At 39.2% G+C, this 25,000-nt stretch overlaps 1 protein-coding gene across 1 annotated transcript in view; it reads right to left on the reverse strand.

Moving 5' to 3' along the window:
- The window catches only part of LOC138028300 (TNF receptor-associated factor 4-like), a 230,650-nt gene that overhangs the window by 118,955 nt on the left and 86,695 nt on the right, over nucleotides 1-25,000 (reverse strand). The window lies entirely within an intron of this gene.

Below are 25,000 nucleotides of genomic sequence, written 5' to 3' on the forward strand. Positions count from 1 at the left end.
TCTGCTACACAGCCGTTTTTAGTGTCGTCACGCAACGCTGCTCCCCACTAACTCCTCATTAGCGGGGAGGAGCGTTGCGTGACGACACTAGAAACGGCTGTGTAGCAGATTATTTCCTTTCGTGTTTTTGGTCAGAACAGAGATCAACGTCAGAACCAGAAAAAAAAATCTAACTTCTTCAAATTCACTGTGTTTGTGGCCTACCTTCCAAGAGACAGTAAAGTGTTTTCATTCCTCAGTGTTATCGAGAGCCTTTTCTGTTAAGTCAGACAGAAATCAGAAAGCTGATGTCTCATATAAATTAAGCCTGGTTTACACTGCGACATAAGCATAAGCATAACGAAGTTCACACTTGTTGCATAAGCATAAAAGAAGTGACATGCGCAAGCGCAGTTAGCTCCAGAAAAAAAAATTACAGGAGAAATGGGACGAGCCACGTTCCAAAATGGCGGACGGTCTTGTGACTTGTGCTTATGTTAATGTGGCAGCGCTTTGCACAATTATTAATGTGACATAGAAGCATAATCACAAGCAAAAGAAATTGGAAACGATTCCTTTTTCTTATGCTTATGTTACTCCCGGTTTACACAGCTGATGCTCATGCTTATGTTTATGCTTATGTCACATTGTGAACCAGGGTCTCGTAATACGTACACATTAACCTGGTTTTCAAGTGACGTCATCACCGCAATGTCGGTGGACGAAAACAAAAGATCTTTCATTAGCTGCTTTTGTTCTTTCACCAGCAATTGTATATTGCAGCATTGTTATCTGTTTCTAGAGATTGGTTGCAAACCACCAATACACGGTCACTTTCGTCTTCTCAAAGATGCGTCCTTTTATGAACAAGACATGTGACAATAGTGGCCGGGTATTCTAGAATGCAAGAGAGATTTTCTGATGTGTTCCTTAGCCTGGTATTTCTTTTGTCCTTCTATGACCACATAGAAAGAAAAGAATACGCATACTAGCAAAATCACCTTGACGCGATATGAACACAGTAAGTAGACGCGACACGAACTTAGCAGTCGTTTCGCACAACTTTCAGAGATATTATAAAATTTCAGGAGGTCAAACCAAGAGTTTTACACTCGTTGTTTTAAATATAAACGTTCAATTCCGCGGAAACTAGACTCGCCTTTGCTGGTCATAATCTACACGGGCAACAAAGTTCTCTTTACTTACGCTCACTATTTGGGCGCTTTAGCACGATGATGGTAGTGCTGAAGAAAACTGACGTTACTTTAAAATTAAACATCTGCGCCTTCGTGGCAGTCCATCTTGGTCGCACTTTACAATGTTGGTAGCAACCCTGTTCAAGAAAATGTTGACGTTGTCGCCAAATGGTTACATTTAGCAATTTCAAGTAACTTGTTGTTTTGCGTAAGACGAGACATGATGTGAAAAGTCTGCCGCACGTGTGCACGTGCACACGTGGAGAACGATTTTTTAAAAAAAATTCTTTACCAATAAATCCTTGGGCGTGCCTTTTCAGTCGACGTTGCTGAGGCTTTCTATCACTGGGTTCTGAAACAATTTAATATTCTCTAATTGGGAATCTTGGCGTCTGGAGCAGACTTGTGTCAGAACGTGTAGCATGGATGTTTGATGACGTTTGTTCAACATTTTTTGTGGGAAGAATGTTTTGATTTCGATCAAACATTTTGGCCAACATACAACACATGTGTAAGCGTGTAGCCACCCTTTCAACAATAAATACCCAAATAAATTTTCAGAAAAATTCCTATCTGAAGGTAACTTCAAGGATAGAGAGAGGTCACTTGAAAACAAAGACAACAGCACACAAAAGAAAATATTGTTTTTTGTTACACAATACCACCCGGCTTTACCTTACCTTAAGAACATATTTATGGGGAAATGGCACCTTATTCAAAACCAACCGCACCTTAGAGAAGTATTTAAGGAGCCACCCATACTATCATATCGCAAAGGAAAGTCGTTAAAAGACACCTTAGTCAGAGTTAACTTTTAAAGGCATAGATTTTAGAATCGCTTGCGAATGGCAGGAGTCGCGCAGGCCCATCAACACTTTTTCAACAACGGTAAGTAATGCCCGTTCAAGACCTATTAAAATCTCCATTCAATTCCACGCACAAACAATCCTAAATTACCCCAAGCACAATTGAATATCTCCCTTCCCTCGGCAGCATTTCTACCATTTAGGTGAACTAGTAAATCTCCCTTCAATAGCCCATTTCTGAGTTGCGGTTTGTCTTGGTTTCAAAGCGAGTCCTTGTGCACAACCATTCAAATGCAAATGACAGAAATCAAACTTAGTATCACTTAAATGGTTTAGCAGCAAAACTCACTTTGAACCAGAGGCAAACAGCAACTTGAAAATGGCCTATTCCACACACGAAACATCGTTAAAGTGCCTATGAAGTAAAAAATATCTTTTGCTTCCTTTAGAGACCTTTCAGAATGATGAAGAATGGTGGTTTCTCTGTTCCAGAGAAATTCAAGTTTTTGTTCAAAAATTGATGATGTCACAAACTATACACATGACTGTAATAAATCACAAAATTGAGAATATCTCCGAAAATATTGCATGGGTGTTTTTTAAACTTGGCAGCAGTAATCTACGTCAAGCAAGGCACATAATGATATCCTCTAATTTTGCTGCTGTGTCTATTTAATGCAGGATTGAAATTTGTCATTTATTGTCGTAATGAGATATGTTCAGTCTATAAAATAAGCAAAAGATTTTACTTCATAGGCACTTTACATTACGGCAAGCATACTTGAACATCTCCCTTCTCCTTGGCAGCATTTCTACTATTTAGGTAAACTACAATCCTAAGGCCGGTTCCTGAAAGGTGTAATAACCCTATTCCAGGGATAAATGTGCCTGAAATAAGGCACATTTATCCCTGGAATGGAGTTATTATACCTTTCAGGAAACCGGCCCTGGACAAAAGTGTTGGGAAGGTAGCTTCACATTAGAGATAAACCTTATGTTATCAATGTTGGATTTTCCACAACAGAATTGGTGACTTTTCCTCCAACATTGAATATGGGGAAATGGGCTTGGTATTTCCAAAATAGTACAGCCAATCATAGACTAATCGAATCGACCACGATTGTAGTAAGAAGGCCTCGACCGAGGCGCTTGTGGCGCGGACGACTAAGGGGCCGATACCAACATAAACCTCGGAAGTGGCTGTAATAAACATACCCTTTAGGAATTACTCTCAGCATTTCACTCGTAGGATTCCGATAGGAAGTAAAGTGTAATTCAAAGTTGCCGTTTTTTGAAGTAAGTCAATTTCGTCGTTCATTTCCTGTTGGCGTTCTTCACTTGATAAAAACAGGCAACTTCGACTAAAGATTACAACGTGCTTTCCCTTGAATTCTTCTGCCATCTTAAAAGTTTCTATTGAAACAATAAAGTTTAAAACAAAATATTTTGGAGAGAAAAAATCGTCACTCCCTATCGATAGTGATAAAAACATGGAAAGATATCATTTGTGTATGCGTGGTGGAGCGGTACTAGGGGTGTCATCGGCTTCAGTCTTACACGAAGTACTACCCTAACTGCTGCCGTTAACAACATGGCGGGCATACAACAGTGTTGGAGTTATGATGATTTTGATCTTGATGACGATGTTTTCGTTTCTCTTGAAGAAGCCATAAGAAAAAAAGAAGAAAGCTACTTCGGTAACCCGAAGCATTACATGCTATTTTCTGGAGCTGCAATGGGAAGTGATACCTATTGGCAAAAATTAGGGGGTTTCGACAAAACACTGACCCCCGGTCAACTGACCCCCTTACTGACCCCCCAACTGACCCCCTATTAAATCAATGGGAAAATGAATACTGCTTACTTAAGCCTCAAAAACCCTTTTTAAACTGCATTGTTCAGCAATATTTAAGTCTAAGCACCCATTTTAAAAAGGTTAGCTTACATGAAGTAATCGGCCATCACAACAATAATCGAAAACTAACCTTTTTAAAATGGGTGCTTAGACTTAAATATTGCTGAACAATGCTGTTTAAAAAGGGATGTTGAGGCTTAAGTAAGCAGTATACATATTCCCACTGATTTTTTAGGGGGTCAGTAGGGGGGTCAGTACGGGGGTCAGTTGACCGGGGGTCAGTGTTTTGTCGAAACCCAAAATTAGGCGCCAAATACAGGGTTCGCGTGAAGGCATTTTCCTTCAAGACTCATAGCAGGAATGCTTGTGGTAGAGTTGTTCTGTCCGATGAACAATTACAACGGGCTGATGACTTCTTACACATGGCAAACAAAACTTTAAAACGACGTCATCCGACAGGGAAACCCTACGTAAATAATTTAATTCGAAGGAACTGACACCAAGTAAAGGATACAAGTGCAGTGTTTGCAATTGCAAAAATTAGCGTCCACGGGAATATAGTTGAGAGCGGCACTGGGTGGGCTGTGCAGATGGCTGTGGATGCCAGGAAACCCGTTTACGTGTTTGACATTGTCAGCAGTGGGTGGAAAATGTATGACTATGGCAAGAAGAAGTTTTCAATTTTTAATACTGTGCCGAGACTGTCCTTAAATTTTACTGGAATTGGCACAAGAGCATTGCCTGAGAATGGGAAAGCTGCTATTGAAAAAGTATTCCAAGAAACGTTTGGGAAATCGCCAAGATAGGAGTTACAAATTATACAGTGTTACCTACCTGTAATAATGTATTTTATCCCTCACTTACAATTACACTCACCCCCCCTGATATGAGTGTGCCAATAAACAAGTTTAGTTTGCAGGTCAAATCACAGGTCATTGTTTTTCCAGTTTGTAACCAACCCTTATGCGTTTGTAGTTCTAACATGAGGACTAAAAGCTATATTGAGATAAAGTTTAGGCCAAAGATTAGCATTAGGAAAGTGTTAGCCTAGGGTTCTTTTAATATTGGCAAAACAATACTTGTGATTGGACATGTGAAATACACTTGCTTTTGATTCTAGAAGACAGTTATAGGGTAGTGTCTACTTAGATCCCCAAGTGCTCTATTCCACTTCACCCACTCGGTCTGAATAACATTGCTTCTTGCAAATCCAGCATAGCTAATGCCCTGAAACTTCTCTTTACAATACTCTTATCATTCTGTAAATGAAAATGTGATTGAGGGGAAAACTTGGAATGCCACTCCATGGAGTTCCCTAAAAATAGTTTAATGTCCTTTAACTGTACATACCTTGAATGAGTTCAAACTTCCACTGGTGCTGGTCTTGTAGTGGACAGCCGCCATTTTGTAAAAAGATAATCATTCTGCTTGCCACTTCCCAGAAAAGTAAAAAGTTGAGGGGCGTGTGTAACTGATAACTGCTGTAAACCACAAACACTTTCCTTTGCATTGGTTTCTCTCCTTTGATTACAAAAAGGGTACAAATAATTAAACCAAAGGATAACAAGATTGTAAAATTGTAGAATACTTTTACCAAAAACTACCAGCTTCTTTTTCAAGTGATAGAAAATCTAAACTAATTCGTGAAAGTAAGATCCGCTTGTCCTGAAAAGCTGCTCTTTAAACCTGTTTTCAAGACCAGCAAAAAGACAAGGATTTCAAAGATTCATGACTTAAGATGTTTTCCTTTTGGTGTTAGTAAGGGATTTATGTCACCCAAAATACGTCCGCAAAAGGTTCAGGACTTTAGAGAAAGAGATCCTTGTCCTCCCAGATACGAAATTTCTAACTTAATGTGGCTTACTACATTTTCCCGACTCAGGAAAAGGATCAAGATTTTAAATTCTGTGAAATTGAAGCAACAGCATGTCTCTTCTGAAGTGTTAGGGGGTCTGGAAACTATACATTTCAAAGGCCTTTTCTTTTTCTCAAAAACTAGCTGTGTGACCGTACCTTAAAACTTCAGGATTTCCTTAGCAAGAAAAAATAATCAAATATAGAAAAAAAAAAGTTAAATCTGTCTCACAGGTTTTTCCCAAATGGCAAAAATATCGATTTTCGTCTATTTTGATACAATAACTGAGAACGGTCTGATAGATCTTTTTTAAAAATGTTGGCGTTTTCGTCTTCCTATTGTTTACTAATTCCCAAAATTTTAACCCTTGTCGTACGGCTAGGTTCTAATAACTGGGATGATCGCTTTCACTGAGATCTACAAACTCCGCAGCTCAAATTTATATTAAAATTTTATACACTGTATCTCGTAAGTGCCAAAAGCTGCCATGCCAACTTAATAATTCTGTCAAGGAAACTTTAATTTAAATATGTACTGCATGTCAATAGTTAATTTGTTGACACCAGTGCGGTAATGGAAAACTCTGTGAACAGGTGACCGTCATTAATTAAAAGACTAGAATCAGATGCGTTGGTGAAGGAAAAGCAAAACACTTGACCACCAACTCAGTGCAAAGAAACATTTAGTAGCAACTGTTAGCCGTCTTTTGCGACGGTTTGAACGCTTTTATCCTCTTCACCGCGGGTTGCAACGGTAATAAATATATCCGTAAGGAGGACGACAACAACGTAATATTTATTTCTTTTCCAGCTCTTGCATGCATTTTTTTTTTCAACGGAAAGAAAGCGATGTCCCGCGCGTTAGAGTGCATAGAACCTTATTCAGTAACTGAAAGAGGAATGATTTGGTCCGGTTGATCCGAGTACTGAGTGGGAAGTAAAATGTAAGGAAGGGTGATTTCATGTTCATTAGGGTCTTATCATAACAGACTCATATCACCGACGCATTAGTTGAACCTTTTCAAATTTTTACTCTACTTGGTTTTATTTACTCATTTTCGCTGCCGTTAATGGTTACTGTCGGTTGAGCAGGGCTACCACAAAGGTGTTGTCGGTGAACCCTTGAGAAGAATGCTTTGTGCCAACTCTTAGTTACGCCTAGTCTTAATTATACGTGGCAACAAGACAAGTTTCCGTTCAAACACTGTTTTCGCTTAATGGTCTTAAATAACGTTGACTTTTTGCGAGCGAGTTGGAAGATTCAAAACGATCTCGAGCCTCCTTTTTGACAGACTTGATGAAGTTCGATTGTGCCGAGCGAAATATCTGAAAGCCAAGGTTGCCACCGCCGGTTAGGGAAAAATCAGGGAAAACAAAAAATGTTCAAGGTCAGGCAAAAATGAGGAAATTTTTCAGGAAGTCAGGGAAAATCTTTTATATTCAGTGAAAAGTCAGGGAATTTTAGTTTTAGTAAATAGTCCACAAGATTTTGTGCACAAAATCCTGTAAAAAGCACAAAGAGGTCGAAAACAAAGAGAAAAATATTGATGGCCTTCAAAAGAAGCTGAACCAAATGTGATTATTCAACTCATTTAAGGTCAGTGAAAATTGTTTAGAGGTCAGGGAAAGTCATAAATAATATAAACTACACAAAAAGTGTTCGGTCATCATTGTAAAGGGAGGTAAAACTTCGGATGTAAAAGATTTATTTTGACCCACAAGTTAAGGCACGCCCGATTTTTTCCTCCTCCTCTGTACCTAGCTTTCGTATGGAAACTTTTCGTATGGAAGCTTTCGTATTGCACAGCGCACCGGTGGCTCAGTTGGTTGAGCACCGGGCTGTCACGCGGGAGGTAGTGAGTTTAACTCCGGCCGGACCAGTACTCAGGGTCTTTAAATAACCCAGGAGAAAGTGCTGCCTTTGTAATTACATCTGCAAATGGTTAGACTCTCTAGTCTTCTCGGATAAGGACGATATGCCGGAGGTCCCGTCTCACAACCCTTCAATGTTTATAATCCTGTGGGACGTAAAAGAACCCGCACACTTGTCGTAAGGAGTAGGGCATTTAGTTCCCGGTGTTCTGGTCTGGATAGGGTAGGGTGGAGCACCTCGCATAGGACCTCAAGTCCTGTTCGTGCTCCTTCCCTCTGGGCAGGTTTGCCCAGTAGAAGAGACAAACCACATGTCTCGTAAAAAAAAAAAAAAAAAAAAAAAAAAAAAACTCTCAAGAATAAGTGATTCAGACGGTCCTATGGAAGGATCATTCGGGACAAAACGTTACAGGTGTAGTGATGGGTGCTTCTGTGTCCCGCACGACACGCCAGGGATCGCAACTACGAATACAACTCCACACACTCTTACACGTTCTGCTTGCATAGCAAGGCTGGACGATCTAGAATATTCTATGCATTCTAGGGGGTCTCTATGGGATTAATGAACAAAGTTCGAAATGGAGTCAATGAAGCTAGAACCCCCAAAGAACATTCATTTAGTTATCTGGGCCTGGTTGTTGAAAGGCCGATTAACGTTAATCCCATGCAGATTAAAAATTAACCAAGGAGTTTATTTCTCTACTCCCAAATGCTGTTCAACGCTGATATTCGGCAAAACTTTATATTAGAGGAAGTCAATCTTGAAAAATATAAATAAGCAAAAGAAACTTTCACCAAATAGTTGAAAGTATGAGACAAAACTGGTTTATGTTAATCCTGCATTTAGTTAATCGGCTTTCGGACATGCAACCGGGCCCTGGAATGTCCGAAATTGTCTGCTCTAATAAAACTGAGCAGCTATTTGGTCTAATAGTAAGCAACTATCTGCTAACCGTTAACCACTGCGACTTTGTCCCATTTCCTTACTCATATGCCGCTAAACATGAATACGCCCGTGGAGGGAACAGGTGAAAATAGCCATTATATGACTTGTCAAGATAACATGTCTTTTTCATTAAAATTGTCACGTAAACTTCAGTAAAAAAACAAACGTCCGAACACTAAACTGAAGAAACAATTACAGTTCGTGACAATTCAGAACGGTGTAAACAGAAAAGCGCGCAAAAAAAGACTGAAACAAATAGTTTTCAACTCCAGGTGAATTTTAAAAATAAGTCGAGAAGGAGGCCACTTTGTTCAATAAATTGAAAAAAAAGCAGATTTTTTCAAACCTAACTGCGGCTTAAGATTAAACTTCATGTTGATACAATTGGTTGCTCTACTTAAACCAGCCGCAAACTTCAATTTTGTTGAAACCCCTGAGAATATAAAATGCAGCGTCTGTTAAAACATTGAATTATTCTCTGCATATCTCTAGACATGGGAATGGCATGGCCCAGACAAGGAATAAAAAAGACTCCCGTCAGGATGGTGATCTAATCTAAACTGAAATAACTGACGAGGTTATATCTTAATTTGGTGTTATATCTCCACTCGTCAGCCCAATTTTAATTGCAATAACTGTGGCGTCATCGGATGTCAGAACACTGCACACTATGTACATGAGCAAATTAGGCATCCACCATAAGTACTCAGTTTCTAGACAGAACAAGCTTAAACGAGGAAATCGTTTGCTCAGTATGACGCATCCAGGTAATTTTTTTCTTACATAGTAAACAACATATTTACTTTGGGCCCTCTTTCAATTTATATAGATCATTAGAAAAACAATTCCTTTAATTGTCATGACCGACTGATGAATAAATGATGCCTTCAAAAGACATTTAGCGTATATAAGGGCGGCAAACCTTTCGCGATCGACCAAGTTTTCTTAGAGTCCTATCCGGCCTTATGGTATCTGATGCTCCAAACATGAGACGCTATCGCCCTTTTGCTCTCGACTGGCTGGTTATCTCCTTTCTTTGGATGGCTTGCCTTAAGATCAAAACACTTGCTAATCAAGGTGAGAAAAAAGTTCTTGTCAACATCTAATTCAGGAACTCTTATAGAGCATGGCAGCTGATGCGATGCATATAGTTCTAAACTAAATTAACTATGAGAGTGTGATGTGAAGTGCTATTTGCTACCCATGTAAACCATGTGAGCGTTAGCCCTACTAATGGAAATGGGCCCACACAAGGGCAGAGAAAAACTCTGACCTGGGTGGGAATGCCGTGAATTTGACATCTTCAATTCCCACGACCTGCTCTCGTCTGACCTTGTAGCTCAGTCGGTAAAGCAGCGGTGATCTAACCTGAAGGTCGTGGGTTCACCATGGTCAGAGTTTTTATCTGTCCTTGTGTGGGCCCATTTCTATTAGTAGGGCTAACGCTCACATGGTTTTCATGGGTGAAAAATAGCACTTCACATCACACTCTCATAGTTAATTCAGGCTGTTGAAATATAAGTGCTACACGGCCAACGTTTGCATAAACGTAACCCCTAGTTCAAAACTAAGTTTGACAACTTTTGTAACATTGGGCATCAATTCATCAGAAGCCATTCCGTCGTAGAAAAATTAGATAATCAATGCTCTGGAGACAAAACGGTTTTGAAAAAGAGATTACAAGAAAAGATCATGTGTCATAAACTCCAAAGTCACGTGAATATCATTGTCTCTCGTTAATTTACTGTTTAATTTATTTCATTTGAGCAGTATTGTCACACTTTAAGCTTGTGTGTCTAGCGGAAACAATCTGAAGCTTTTGAAGAGTTTTTCAAACTAGGAAGCCACAGGCATTGACAAAATCTCTGGAAATTTTTTGAAAATTGCGGCTTATGCTATTTCCCCATCATTAACATATATATTCAAAAACGCCATCGTCTCGAGCAGCTTCCCTGACGATTGGAAAATTGCCAGGGTCTTGCTTCTTTTAAAAATAGGGCCAAAAACTGCACCAGATAATTACAGACCGATCTCTATCTTGCCAGTAATAACCAAAGTAACGGAAAAAAAGTATCTACGTCAAGGTTGTTGGTTTCGAAGCTAATTACCGCGAGCGACTTTTCCTCGAAGCCTGGCACTCTACTTTGGACCCGAACGCTGGGAACGATCATATCATTCTTCCAGAAGCCTACAAAGGCATCGCGAGCGTGAATTGCATGGCCACGTGTGCACGCGCGCAAGCTTCGCGCTACGTTACTTTAAATAGCGCATGATAACGAACTTCGCTTTCATATCACTGATGAATGCTTAAGAATTAGCTGAAACGTCTGTTGAAAAATATCAAGAGTCAGAGGCAAACCTTTTTCCACAGAACTTATGAATATGTGAGTACCTAACATCTAATAATATTCTTTCGTATCATCGATTTGGCTTCCGCAAACTTGACTCGACTGCTGCAGTTCTCTTAGATAGCTCAAACAGCTAGTATGTTAATATCGATAGAAGAGTGCTTAACCTTGTTGTGTTCTTGGACTTAAAAAATGCATTTTATACCGGCCGTCAATCACAGGATTCTGCTGCGCAAGTTTGAACTATATGGTATCACTGCACTTGGAGCAACGTCAAGTCAAAATTATTTGCAGTTAAATGATACCATGTCATCTGAAACACAAATTACCTGTGGTATTCCTCAAGGGTCTATTCTTGGCCCTCTTTTCTTCCTTATGCGTAAATGAAATTAAGTCTAAATGTAGCAAAAACAGAATATATGCAAATCCGTTCTAACTACAAACTAAGAAACTTACAGTCTCAACCGTGTATTGAAATTAATGGAGGAAAATCTTAAACAGGTTTATTATAGTAGGGTTCTTGGCAAAGAAATCGACCAGCATTTATCTTGGGACAGAGTGTTGCCAAAAGAGTTAGTTCGGGAGTAGAAGGCTTGAGGCGAATTCAGGAGTTTGTCGAGGGAGGCACTCTAGTTTCAATATATAATGCTTTAATCCAGCCACACTATAATTACTGTAGTGAAGTATGGGATACCCTAGGGAAAGGGCTCTCTAACGGGCTCCAAAAACTTCGAATAGATCAGCTCGACTGATTAATGAATCTATTCAATGATACTACCGCCACCGAGGCTTTAGGTCTCTTGAGCTGGGAAAAGCTAGTAACTCAACGGGCTAAGGCAAAGATACTGTATAAAATAGTCAATGGGTTGGCTCCTCAATGCCTTACTGATCTTTTCATATGTACGAATGATACATCACATCATAAACTTAGGAAATCCTCCACCTCACTGCAGTTACCGCTACCCAAAACTGAATATCGAAAAAAAAAAAAAACGTTGTTGCTAGAGTGAAGCAAAATTGTGGAACTCGCTTCCTGCTACACTTCGACGGTGAATCTGACACCCTTTCAATCTTTAATAATAAAATTAATGCGCACACCTTTAGCTGATTTTTGCTCCTCTCCTACTATGGAAAAAGTAGAAATATTTTTGGTGAATAGCATTATTAGCTGGTAATTTATAGTAAGTACAAAAAAACAAAAAACAAACTGTAAATAATTGTAAATAGTTATAAGTTATTCGCTTTGCTCATTTTATTGTAACCACACGCCCCTTGTGGAAATCAGCTTTTAAGGATAATTATTAAGTAGGCGGGGCAAGCGTGTATAAATAAAGTTTTACTTACTTACTTCACTTTACTTTACTTATATCCCGCCAATATTTGTAACCTTCGGCTGTTAGTGATGTCTTTACATTTCCCAATTTGTTTGGGTAAAATTGCAACATTTGCACTAGATAAGCGTCAGTGGCTTGTGTCATTCTGCATAGATTGTTCCCGTCGAACCATCCACCTTCTTCCTGTACAAACGGGTCAATACTTTCAAGGACACGTGTTTATGAATTTCACTATGGGAAAATACGGATGTGAACATTGGTGTCTCTTGGAAAACAAGTGTGTGTCTGTCAACATTGGTAGCGGAAAATCTCCAAGCAGCGTTATCTGTGAACTGAGTGATTCGGACCACTGTCAGCACCCGAAAGATCTCAAGCCAAGACAGGGTTGGACATACAGAGGCGCAAAGGTATCTCATGTTAAATTGAAACGATTGGGCCAGATTTCACCCCTTCTCAGCATAACTGAAGTGGTGTGGGTATTGGTTTGGTTTTTGTTGTCAGGCTAAATCTCAGTTTTATCTCAGCTTTTACTTCCCGCATTAAAAGTGATTCGTTTATGGAATGTGAAACTAATTAAACTCACCAATAATGCACCAAAACGTGGAAATGACACGGCTAATCCTATAAAACGATTTTTCGATATCATAATCTACTACAGTGTTGGGAAACGATTGGGTATATGTTGGGAGGGAAGGCAAACCAAAAAGTAAGACAACAAATATTTCGCGACTGAAAAATTCAAGCCAAGGAACTTCGTGCTCTGAACTGAATTCGATATAGTATGATTATCTTACCTCATCAGAATCCTTGCTGTTACAATCCATGCCTCAACAATGGAAAGTGTCTTTTGGGATACACTGAGAAGAACTATGCCTGTGAGTGTCCACAGGAATTTACAGGAGAAAACTGCGAAAACGGTAAGGACAGGCTAATGTCATCACAATTTTTGGCTGCTTTCCTAAGAACGTACTACGTTTAAGTGTGGCAGCTACTAAGTTGAAGAAGGAAAGAAAACGTTCTGCGAAAGCAGAAATGATTTTAAAAATGGACGTTCATGTTCAAGTGCAAAAGCAGTTGTGTTCCTCGCTTTTAGCCGTATTGGAAATTCAATAGCATGAGTTCATTTCGACCTTCGCTTTTTTGGCCAAAGGTTGGTTAGAAGTATCAGTCCGATATAAAATAGGATGGTACTTCTTTCGCTGTTATAGCCGCATTCAAATTCAAAGTCATTGAGGCGCCTTTCAAACAGTCATTATAGTTGACGATGGTGAACAAAGATCAAAGTGAATTGCTCGATGACATATAAAATATGAGAAAATTTTTTTTTTGTAGTTGGCAACATTCGTAAGGCAAGGCCTTGTTTAAACAGTCATGCTTGTTCAGTGACGATGGTGAACAAAGATCAACTGCTGGATGATTTTTATCAAAAGGCTTTAAAAATCGTTAATTGAGTACCTGTATCTTTTCTTGGTATTCAGATGTCGATGAATGCAGCACCGGGATCCATGATTGCAATGAAAATGCCACTTGTGCAACTGCGGCTGGAACCTTCAACTGCACATGCAAGACAGGCTTTACTGGTGATGGACTTTCATGTTCAGGTACAATAGCAGTAGTGTTCCTTTTATTCGTATTGGAAATATCACTAGTTCGTTTAGAGCTGAGCCATTATTTTTTTGTCAGAAACAAAAGGGGTGGACTGTAGTAGGACAATTCAAAGCATTCAAATTAAAGCATCGTGTACTGTGACAAGTTTTCCAGAGACCGATACAACACGGGCTTGTCGTAGACCACTCTTGTCGCCGCGTCTAATTTAAGCTTTGTTTACCCCTCCCACAAGCTAGTGTGAGGTATGGGTGTATCCATGAGATGAGGTCACACCTTGCTTTTTAATGCAAGAATAAATGTTCTTCAAAAAAGGAATGCAAACCAGTTTCTTAGGTCAATCAAGGTTTATATAATAAGCTCAATAATACACGAATTGATTTCTCACCTTATGACCTCCTAGAGGCCGAACGCAAAGCTGACGTCATCATCAAAACTTTTAATTCTTTATTTTATAAATGTAATAATTAACAAATCGAAAGGGGTTCAGCGTTCTCTGTACTCTTATCGACAATGATATTCGTCATCACTGTGGTCAAAATCTTGTGGACTCACGAGGCGCAGCCAACGCCGAATCACTTTCGACTTGTTTTTTACCGCAATATTCAATGGCAAAGAAAGTGTTTCTTTCTGAGGGAGACCAAACTCATGACACAAAGAAAGAGCAAGCGTTGTCTATAACTTTCTCGCAATACGATTGGTTTATTTCCCAAAATGAGGGTTCCTGATTGGCTATTACATTGCGTGACAAATTGACGCGAGCATGACGCGAGCAGCGTTGTCTAGACTCTTATCGACAACGGCCAATCAGCCAATCCGATAGCGAGATTACAAGCAATTGTGGTAAAAATTATATCTTTTGCCGTGCGTATATTTAGTGATAGATCACAAATGGCGTCCAAATGTGGTGAGAACATCAGTGACACACTCGGCTGTCGTCTGTGATCTATAACTGAACAGACGGACGGCAACATGGAATCTATTTGTTAAATAGACCCATTCCTCTCAGGAGCTCGGCCGCTGGACAGTCAACTGCCAACGGCGCATTTTGCTAATGGTAAGTTCCCACTGAGTCCCTGGTAGTTGCAGTCCTCTGTGCGGGCAAACTGACAAAATCGTAATTTCGATACAAAGTGCAAAACTAGCTGTTAGCGCCCACCGTAAAAGGACTTGAACTACTCAGGAATCACTAGGAATCAACCATTAGGAAAATGGCAATTCGGGAAACTTAATGAAACTTGTGCGGCCTGTTTGGAGCAAAATCACAAGGAGTTAAAGTGCTACTTATGTTAAAAAATTATTTTCTTTTTTTTTCAAATTTTAAAAGTGTGTTTGCTTAACACCTGACTGGCAAGATTTTGAGCTTTGAATTTTTATCCAAAGGCTGTTTACTTTGAGTCAAACTTTTGGACTTCAAGGTCCGCCATTACTGACGTTCAAAACTAACTCATTGGACCTCAGACGGTTGGATCTAGGGGAAAGTGACGTCATTTACTCACAACCTTAAAATTTTAACTTGTAAATGCAGCTTCTTGTTTATGCATGCAAAAAACGAGTTCAAAAGTCTGAAAGCCCAAAACTCCAGTGCTGCATATTAATTTTGCAGCGTACACACGCATTGCATTCTTAAAGTGCCCCTGTGTTCAAAAATTCACTGACCGATTAGACCTCAGAGGGTTGGATCCAGGGAAAAGTGACGTCAAAGGCTCACTAGCTTAAAATTTCAGGGTGTGAATGCAGTTTATTATCAATGCAAAACGCGAGTTTTAAAGTCTGAAATCCCAAAACTCCTGTACTGCATATTAATTCTGCGGCGTACACATGCATTGCCGCGATGATTCTTAAACTAGAGAGTCTTTGACGTCATTTTCTCCTCGATCCAGCTCTCTCAAGAACTGAAAGTTAGTAATGGCGGACCATTAAATAAGAAAATTATAGTTTAAAAAAAACAGGGGTCTTTTTGAAATCAAGGCTTAAAACTTTGGTTGGTTAGTGTTTAGCTAACATAGTTCTGAAATCCGAAATCCGTCATTTTCTTCTCGATCCAGTTCTCTCGAGATTTTAAAGTTAGTAATGGCGGACCATTAAGTAAGAAAATTCCAGTTAAGATAAACAGGTGTATTTTTGAAATCAAGGGCTTAAACTTGGGTCAATTAGTGGTAAGTTGACATAATTTTGAAATCCAAAGAAAAAAAAATAATTGATTTTTTGGCCATGGCAGCACTTTAACGCAAAATAAATGTCAACGGCAAATCCTAATCTTTCAGGTCAGGACTGCTTTAACGTGAAAAACTCATACATTTTAAAGCAAGTTAACAATCTTCATCGTACGTAACACTGACGCCATTTACTGGTCAGTAAATGAAACGAAAAAAATCACATCTGGGGTTCAACGCGAAACGAATGAAACACTTTCGAAATCGTGCTAAAGCTAAAAATAAAAACTTTAAAAAAAGTTTATTTCTAAGAGCAAACTTAACTTGTGAACAAAAACTTTTTCTTGTTATCCTGGCTATTTAATATTGCATGGGTAATGCCCTAGCGACACAGCCATATTCTTTTATTCATCAAGGTTGCACCAGCAAATTGTTTCACTTAAAAAAATTATCAAGACCTGCACTGATGCCATTAACAGATTAACAAGTAACACGATAAAATAAAGCCTGAGTATCTTCCTGAAATCGTACCTATAGTGAAAAGTAACCATTTTTGAAAAAAGTTTCTTCGCGCAAATTGAACATGGGGAATATCATCCTGTTTATTTAATATTGTGCGGAGGTTTAAAATAATAAGACATTTCTTTTATTTATCAATTGAAGATTGTACTGGCAAATTGAATTACTTCACAAAATATCAAGACCTGCCAACACAGTCAGCCCAGGATGTTGAAGTGTTCACTATTGATGGAAGTTTGTTTATGGCCTTCGCTCAGAAGCATGATTCTAGTTTCATCTACAAACTAAACGAGTCAGCTGGAGATTTTACCCTTCACCAGACCATAGACACCATTGGAGCATACGACATCGAATACTTTATGATCGCTGATAAACATTACATTGCTATCGCCAATCATGAGCATGAAGGTATTTACAATCTGAATTCTTCCGTTTTCCAGTGGAATGGACACAGTTTCGAACTTTGCCAGAACATTTCAACATCCAGAGCAACCACTTTTAACTTCTTTAAAATACATTCGGAACTGTTCCTTGCAGTCACGAATTCTTACGATGGAAGTTCTTCCCGTATAAACTCATCCATCTACAAGTGGAAGGACAAGAAGTTTGAGAAGTTTCAGGAAATAAGAACACACGAAGTGGAGGCAAGTACAGTGTTAACAATAGACAACGAAACATTTATTGTTTTTGCAAACTGGTACGATTCGGATTCTTCCCATTCTTCAGACGTGATGAAATGGTCGGGGAAGAAATTTGTCGACCCGAAATTCCCTCAGATCTTTGGCCTTAACGTCAGAGATCTCAAGTCCTTCACAATCAACGATACTGTATTCCTTGCATTGGCGACAACGACTGGAATTGTGATTTACACGTGGGACGGTGAAAAGTTTGTCAATGTGAATCAAACTTTTTCAAAACTACGTTCCGTTTGGACCTTGCATACGTTTACGATGTGTGGTCAAACGTTCCTGTGCGCGGCCGAACATAAACACGACGTGTTGGTTTTGTATGTGCACTCGGAATCTGAGTTCATGGTCAAGTATCAAGAGCTTCCACAGAACTACAGATCAAGACGTGTCAAGTCATTCGAGTATAAAGGTCACACTTACCTAGCAGTAGCAAATTACGCAGGTTACAGCGCCGTGCATAAGTCAGGTCTAAAGTGGTTCTAAGATAAACTAATGTAAAAGGGCTTTGGAGTGAAACTCGTCAAAGATTTATCAAATAGGACGATTGACCAAACTTCATATGAACTGAATTACTTGTTCGTCAGTCATGAAAATCATCTGATAATTTAAAGCTACTTTTTGTGCCCTCAACACTTGGCTTTTAATTCCAAACGCAGACTCACACAAATAATTTCATTTGAAGGATTTGTTAATCTAGATAAGGTAAATTGGCTTACTTTAAGTTGCTACCTTTGTAGTTTTTTCTTCGATGAACAATATTTGCTGAGAAAAGGTATCATAACCTCCCAGGGGCGGATCCAGAATTCGTCTCATGAGGAGGTGCACCACAAAGGAATGCGGCAGCTGACTGGTGACTTTACTGTTTCTTCCAGAATACCAGCCGCAGGTCATCTAAAGGGGGAGGGGGGTGCGCACCCTCTGCACCCTCCCCCTAGTTCCGCCTCTGCCTACTTATAAGTTGTTTCAAGTGGTTCTGCATTCAGGGTAGGTTCGGTTAGTCCCTCCTCAAATATTAACTTTACTCGTTTGTGTGAGAAGAAAGCCAAGGCTGTTTTTAAGTGGAGATCTTTTTACGAGTGATAATGATCATTTTATCCGTTTTTTTGTTATTTTGACTTGTCGCAACGGGTGAGGTGGAAATATTCTTAAACTTGACTTTCATTTATCAACAATCACTTTGAGGTTTTTGCTTACTTCCTCCAACCCTGTAAACAAATAATCACCGTTCACATGCATAGTTCAGTTTAATTGAACCCGTCATCGGGTGGAGTAATTTAAACAAGCATGAAGTATCACACACTACGTATCAACTCTCATGATAGGTTTTAATATTACGATTAATGATCATATGTTAACGAGTAAAATCCAAGGTTATGTCCTGCGGGTAGTGCCGTTTATATAAATGTGCGTAAAATAGTGAAGAGATCACGACTACTAGAGTGAGACAATTTGAGAAGAAGAATCAGTTCAATTTCGTAAGTTTTCCATATCTTCTCTTTGCTCTTCCAAAAGAGGAACTGTATACAAAATGCATTTGCAATTGATCAAAATGAACGCAATGGCGTTCTGAGTTATGTCAAAAGAATGTGTTAGATGCTTTAGACAGAAAAATACAGCATAAATGTTTATCTTTTGACATAATGCTAGTTTGATAGTTCTTAGCCATTTCTTTCAAATCCAATAGCCCAATTTCGATATATTAAAATTCAGTTTTAGACAAAAGGCATCACGAAACTCATACAAATCCTTCTTTTTGTTCCCTAGAACCGCAAAATCTCGCTTATTGTTTTAAGTTGAATTTTCAGTCAATATATCGAAATTACAACCGGACGCCCATGACTTTCCTGATCACAATTTAAGTACTGCATGAATAACTGTAAAATTTTAAATATGACCAAGAATTCACAGTCGATTCTAACAGTTCCAGTTGGGAGCAAACCAATCTGTTGATCTCTGTTGTGTGTGTGACAAACACAGGCGTGCCGTTCAACAAGAGAGTACCCCAGCTAATATTCTAGGCGGGACTTCAACCTGCGATTTCAAGATTTCAATTCAGGCACATCAGCCAGTCATAAACGAGGCCTCCGGCATAAGCTCATGGCTAAGAACACGTTTCGATAAAGTGTGTAATTGCTAAGATTCTAGAGTTTGCGAAATACTCCGGTGATCTTCAATAATTACAGGGGTAGCTCACTTGGTGTGAGGTAATAGACAAATCGAACTCCACTGCTAGGAGATATGTACACCAGATTTAATCAAAGTTCAAAATCTCAGTTACCTTGAGTTACAAAGTAACGACAATTTGTAGAATCGACGATAATTTTACGATGTAACAGAAGTAGTAGTACAAGTAAACTTGTAGCGATCAGTAGTGAAAGTAGCAGATCTGGAGTATCGGTGGTTGTAATGGTGTTGGGTACGAATTCGGTCGACGACTCACGCCAAAAGATAGCTTGATAGGATATCCATTGATTGATTATAGTAACTAGTAGATTCTACGATCGCTCAACAATAATAGCTGAATATACCTTAAGAGTGCTCCGGGTTCGGGCCCTGGCCGGGGACATTGTGTTGAGTTCTTGGGCAAGAAGACACTTAACTCCCCCGGTGCCTCTCTTCACCCAGGTGTATAAATGGGTACCGGCGTAATGCTGGGGGTAACCCTGCGATGGACTAGCATCCCATCCAGGGGGGAGTTAAAAACACTCCTAGTCGCCTAATGCTACGGAAACCGGGTATAAGCACCGGCTTTTTGGGTCATTGGCTCGGAAAGCGCTCACCTATACCTTAAGAGTGCGCAATTTTATAATAATGCGTAAGTGAATAAAACTAAGGAGTTGACTAAAAACGTGCACTCTACAGTTTTCTTAACTCCCTCGCGGAACATGTAAAAGCTATCGATAAGCATGAAACCGCAAATTCCTAAGGAAATTGTAATATCGAAGCACATTTACCCTTTAAGATACTATTTATAATCACTAGAAAATTCGTGAGAAAAACAAAACAGGAAAAGTAGGCGTTTCAAAACTAACATGTAGATATGTACTAATTGCTCGTCGTAATCATAAGATAGCACGCGTAAAAGTAGTAACATTGCAAAATAGTCAATAATAATTATGTATGGGGAACTACAACAGGTTGCAAAATTAGTGAGATACTCCCGTTAAAAAACCACCCCTCCCCCTACCTCTCCCCTTTTCAAGGTTAACTGTTCAAGTTTTCAGCATTTTTTTGTGCTGCTAACAAAAATTGATAAGGGGGGAGGGGACTGCATTGTGTGAGGAAAATTGGGTAAGTCAATAACGACCCAAGAAGGTGAAGTGCGTCTGTTCATTTTGAAACCTGTTGTTGCATAGGATCCTCAGTTGTGCACCACTTATTAATAATATTGTATGATATTGAAAATTGTATACTGACCATTTTAATTAAGGACGGTGCCTACCATTGTTATTGTGCATACGTTCTGCGAATCTTGAGATACCCGGGTTTCCTATCGGTGATGCTCACTAATACAGGGATATTTTTGCGCGGTTTAAAACTATCCGGAGAAAGTAAATCTTAGTAAGTACTCTTGGTATCCAAAAAGAAAATTGGGGGGGGGGGGGGGGTAACCATGCATTTTATGGAGATAATTAAGCTTCAGTTTGAGAAGTTATTTCATGAATTATCTTTGAAAAATGCGTGGTAACCCCCAATTTTCTTTTTGGATTTCAATAACACTTCTTAAGATCTACATTTCCTATATAATCATAAACGTGGGCAAAAATATCTTTGAATTAGTAGGCACCGTCCTTAAACATACTTATTACGAAAACACGACAAAAGTGTTATTAAAAATTAGGTATGGCATTTTTGTTAACTGTTATGAGTCATTCTTTGTTTCTAGTGAGAATTAAACAAGTAAATAAAACGAGTTATAAAGTATCTTTTGTTGTTGTTTTTCTTTTACCTATGAATGTGTAGTAACCTTGATTTCATGCAATACTTCCTCCGTCGACAACTGCTGAGTTTTTTTCCTCCATAGTCCTCTTTATGCATGTATATCTTCCGTTCGAGCGTTTTGTTTTACTTCACTGTCAGAGTGACTGGCATAATTTTCCACTGCAGAGACCATAAAGTGCCCGGTTCTAGTGAGGGATTGATTATGTCGCCCTTTGAGCAAATAAAAATGACGGTGGTAAAGCTGGGCAGGTACAAAACACTGGTCAAAGGTCATTGTTTTACCAATGCAGAAACAACGCCAACCGTTTACTGTGACCTGTGTTTTGTACCTGCCAAGTAACGCTTTCTTGGGGATAATTCTTACGTGACGTCAAGGCGCTGTTGGTGTTCCAGACTTCTCCACGAACTGAGTCGTAGAGGGCTTTCCATTCGACCAAATACTTTGAAAAAACCGGGTAAGGAATCAGTTGGTATAGAAATATCCCGGAAACAAATTTCGAGACTTAAAGTATATCTCGTGAAGTGGTCCTAAAGGTTCCGGAATTCTGGAACAACTCCAGCGAGCGGCCAACCGGAAAATGCTGTCCCATTCGCCAGATGAAATTACCGAAATTTTAACTGAAAAGCGCTTCGAGTCTTTTGGAAACGTTTTCTCGTGTTTCGAGATTTTCGAAAATTTAAGGTAGCTCCGAATCGCCTCGCTATTTCTCTGATTTCACGCGATTTCAGTGGTGTCTTTGTTTGCTTTGTTTCTACTATTTGTGACAATATCAATCAGTATCTTTCCATATTTCGAATATGCTTTTATTTTCTCACAATGAGCCTGGGCTACCTGCAACGAGTTTAACTTCCCAAAAGCAGGTCAATTTTTAAAATTTGTCAATAATTCATAACACGAACCGAGGTTATTGATACCGTTTAAGTAATTTAATATAAAATAATTATAATTATACACTTCCAATTAGTATAATATTCAGCTTTTTAGCTACTGACGTAAAACCCCGCTTTGTATACTTTTTACTTTCCTTTCACTTCACTTACTTCCTAGTCTGCTACACAGCCGTTTTTAGTGTCGTCACGCTACGCTCCTTCCCACTAACTCCTCATTAGCGGGGAGGAGCGTTGCGTGACGACACTAAAAACGGCTGTGTAGCAGACTATTTCCTTTCTTGTTTTTGGTCAGAACAGAGATCGACGTCAGTACCAGAAAAGAAAATCTAACTTCTTCAAATTCACTGTGTTTGTGGCCTACCTTCCAAGAGACAGTAAAGTGTTTTCACTCCTCAGTGTTATCGACAGCCTTTTCTGTTAAGTCAGACAGAAATCAGAAAACTGATGTCTCATATAAATTAAGCCTGGTTTACACTGCGACATAAGCATAAGCATAACGAAGTTCACACTTGTTGCATAAGCATAAAAGAAGTGACATGCGCAAGCGCAGTTAGCTCCAGAAAAAAAATTACGGGAGAAATGGGACGAGCCACGTTCCAAAATGGTGGACGGTCTTGTGACTTGTGCTTATGTTAATGTTGCACCGCTTTGCACAATTATTAATGTGACATAGAAGCATAAGCATAAGCAAAAAAAATTGGAAACGATTCCTTTTTCTTATGCTTATGTTACTCCCGGTTTGCACAGCTGATGCTTATGCTTATGTTTATGCTTATGTCACATTGTGAACCAGGCTTTCGTAATACGTACACATTAACCTGGTTTTCAAGTGACGTCATCGCCGCAATGTCGGTGGACGAAAAACAAAAGATCTCTCATTAGCTCCTTTTCTTCTTCCACCAGCAATTGTACATTGCAGCATTGTTATCTGTGTCTCTAGAGATTCGTTGCAAACCACCAATACACGGTCACTTTCGTCTTCTCAAAGATGCGTCCTTTTATGAACAAGACATGTGACAATAGTGGCCGGGTATTCTAGAATGCAAGAGAGATTTTCTGATGTGTTCCTTAGCCTGGTATTTCTTTTGTCCTTCTATGACCACATAGAAAGAAAAGAATACGCATACTAGCAAAATCACCTTGACGCGATATGAACACAGTAAGTAGACGCGACACGAACTTAGCAGTCGTTTCGCACAACTTTCAGAGATATTAGAAAATTTCAGGAGGTCAAACCAAGAGTTTTACACTCGTTGTTTTAAACATAAACGTTCAATTCCGCGGAAACTAGACTCGCATTTGCTGGTCATAATCTACACGGGCAACAAAGTTCTCATTACTTACGATCACTATTTGGGCGCTTTAGCACGATGATGGTAGTGCCGAAGAAAACTGACGTCACTTTGAAATTAAACATCTGCGCCTTCGTGGCAGTCCATCTTGGTCGCACTTTACAGTGTTGGTAGCAACGCTGTTCAAGAAAATGTTGACGTTGTCGCCAAATGGTTACATTTAGCAATTTCAAGAAACTTGTTGTTTTGCGCAAAACGAGACATGATGTGAAAAGTCTGCCGCACGTGTGCACGTGCACACGTGGAGAACGATTTTTTAAAAAAAAATTATTTACCAATAAATCCTTGGGCGTGCCTTTTCAGTCGACATTGCTGAGGCTTTCTATCACTGGGTACTGAAACAATTTATTATTCTTTAATTGGGAATCTTGGCGTCTGGAGCAGGCTTGTGTCAGAACGTGTAGCATGCATGTTTGATGACGTTTGTTCAACATTTTTTGTGGGAAGAATGTTTTGATTTCGATCGAACATTTTGTCACCCATAGAACAAATGTTGAAGCGTGTAGCCACCCTTTCAACAATAAATACCCAAATAACTTTTCAGAAAAATTCCTATCTGAAGTTAACTTCACGGATAGAGAGAGGTCACTTGAAAACAAAGACAACAGCACACAAAAGAAAATATTGCCTTTTGTTACACAATACCACCCGGCTTTACCTTACCTTAAGAACATATTTTTCGGGGAAATGGCACCTTATTCAAAACCAACCGCACCTTAGAGAAGCATTTAAGGAGCTACCCATACTATCATATCGCAAAGGAAAGTCGTTAAAAGACAACTTAGTCAGAGTTAACTTTTAAAGGCATAGATTTTAGAATCACTTGCGAATGGCAGGAGTCGCGCAGGCCCGTCAACACTTTTTCAACAACGGTAAGTAATGCCCGTTCAAGACCTATTAAAATCTCCATTCAATTCCACGCACAAACAGTCCTAAATTACCCCAAGCACAATTGAATATCTCCCTTCCCTCGGCAGCATTTCTACCATTTAGGTGAACTAGTTAAATCTCCCTTCAATAGCCCATTTCCGAGTTGCTGTTTGTCTTGGTTTCAAAGCGAGTCCTTGTGCACAACCATTCAAATGCAAATGAGAGGTGTATTTTCATGGAAATCAAACTTATTATCACTTAAATGGTTTAGCAGCAAGACTCATTTTGAACCAGAGGCAAACAGCAACTTGAAAATGGCCTATTCCACATGCGAAACATTGTTAAAGTGCCTATGAAGTAAAAAATATCTTTTGCTTCCTTTAGAGGCCTTTCAGAATGATGAAGAATGGTGGTTTCTCTGTTCCAGAGAAATTCAAGTTTTGTTCAAAAATTGATGATGTCACAAACTATACACATGACTGTAATAAATCACAAAATTGAGCATATCTCCGAAAATATTGCATGGGTGGTTTTTAAACTTGGCAGCAGTAATCGACATCAAGCAAGGCACATAATGATATCCTCAAATGTTGCTGCTGTGTCTATTTAATGCAGGATTGAAATTTGTAATTTATTGTCGTAATGAGACATGTTAAGTCTATAAAATAAGCAAAAGATTTTACTTCATAGGCACATTACATTACGGCAAGCATACTTGAACATCTCCCTTCCCCTTGGCAGCATATCTACTATTTAGGTAAACTACAATCCTGGACAAAAGTATTG

The sequence above is a fragment of the Montipora capricornis genome, chromosome 13, assembly GCF_036669925.1.
Source record: "Montipora capricornis isolate CH-2021 chromosome 13, ASM3666992v2, whole genome shotgun sequence".
NCBI classification, from domain to species: Eukaryota; Metazoa; Cnidaria; class Anthozoa; order Scleractinia; family Acroporidae; genus Montipora; species Montipora capricornis.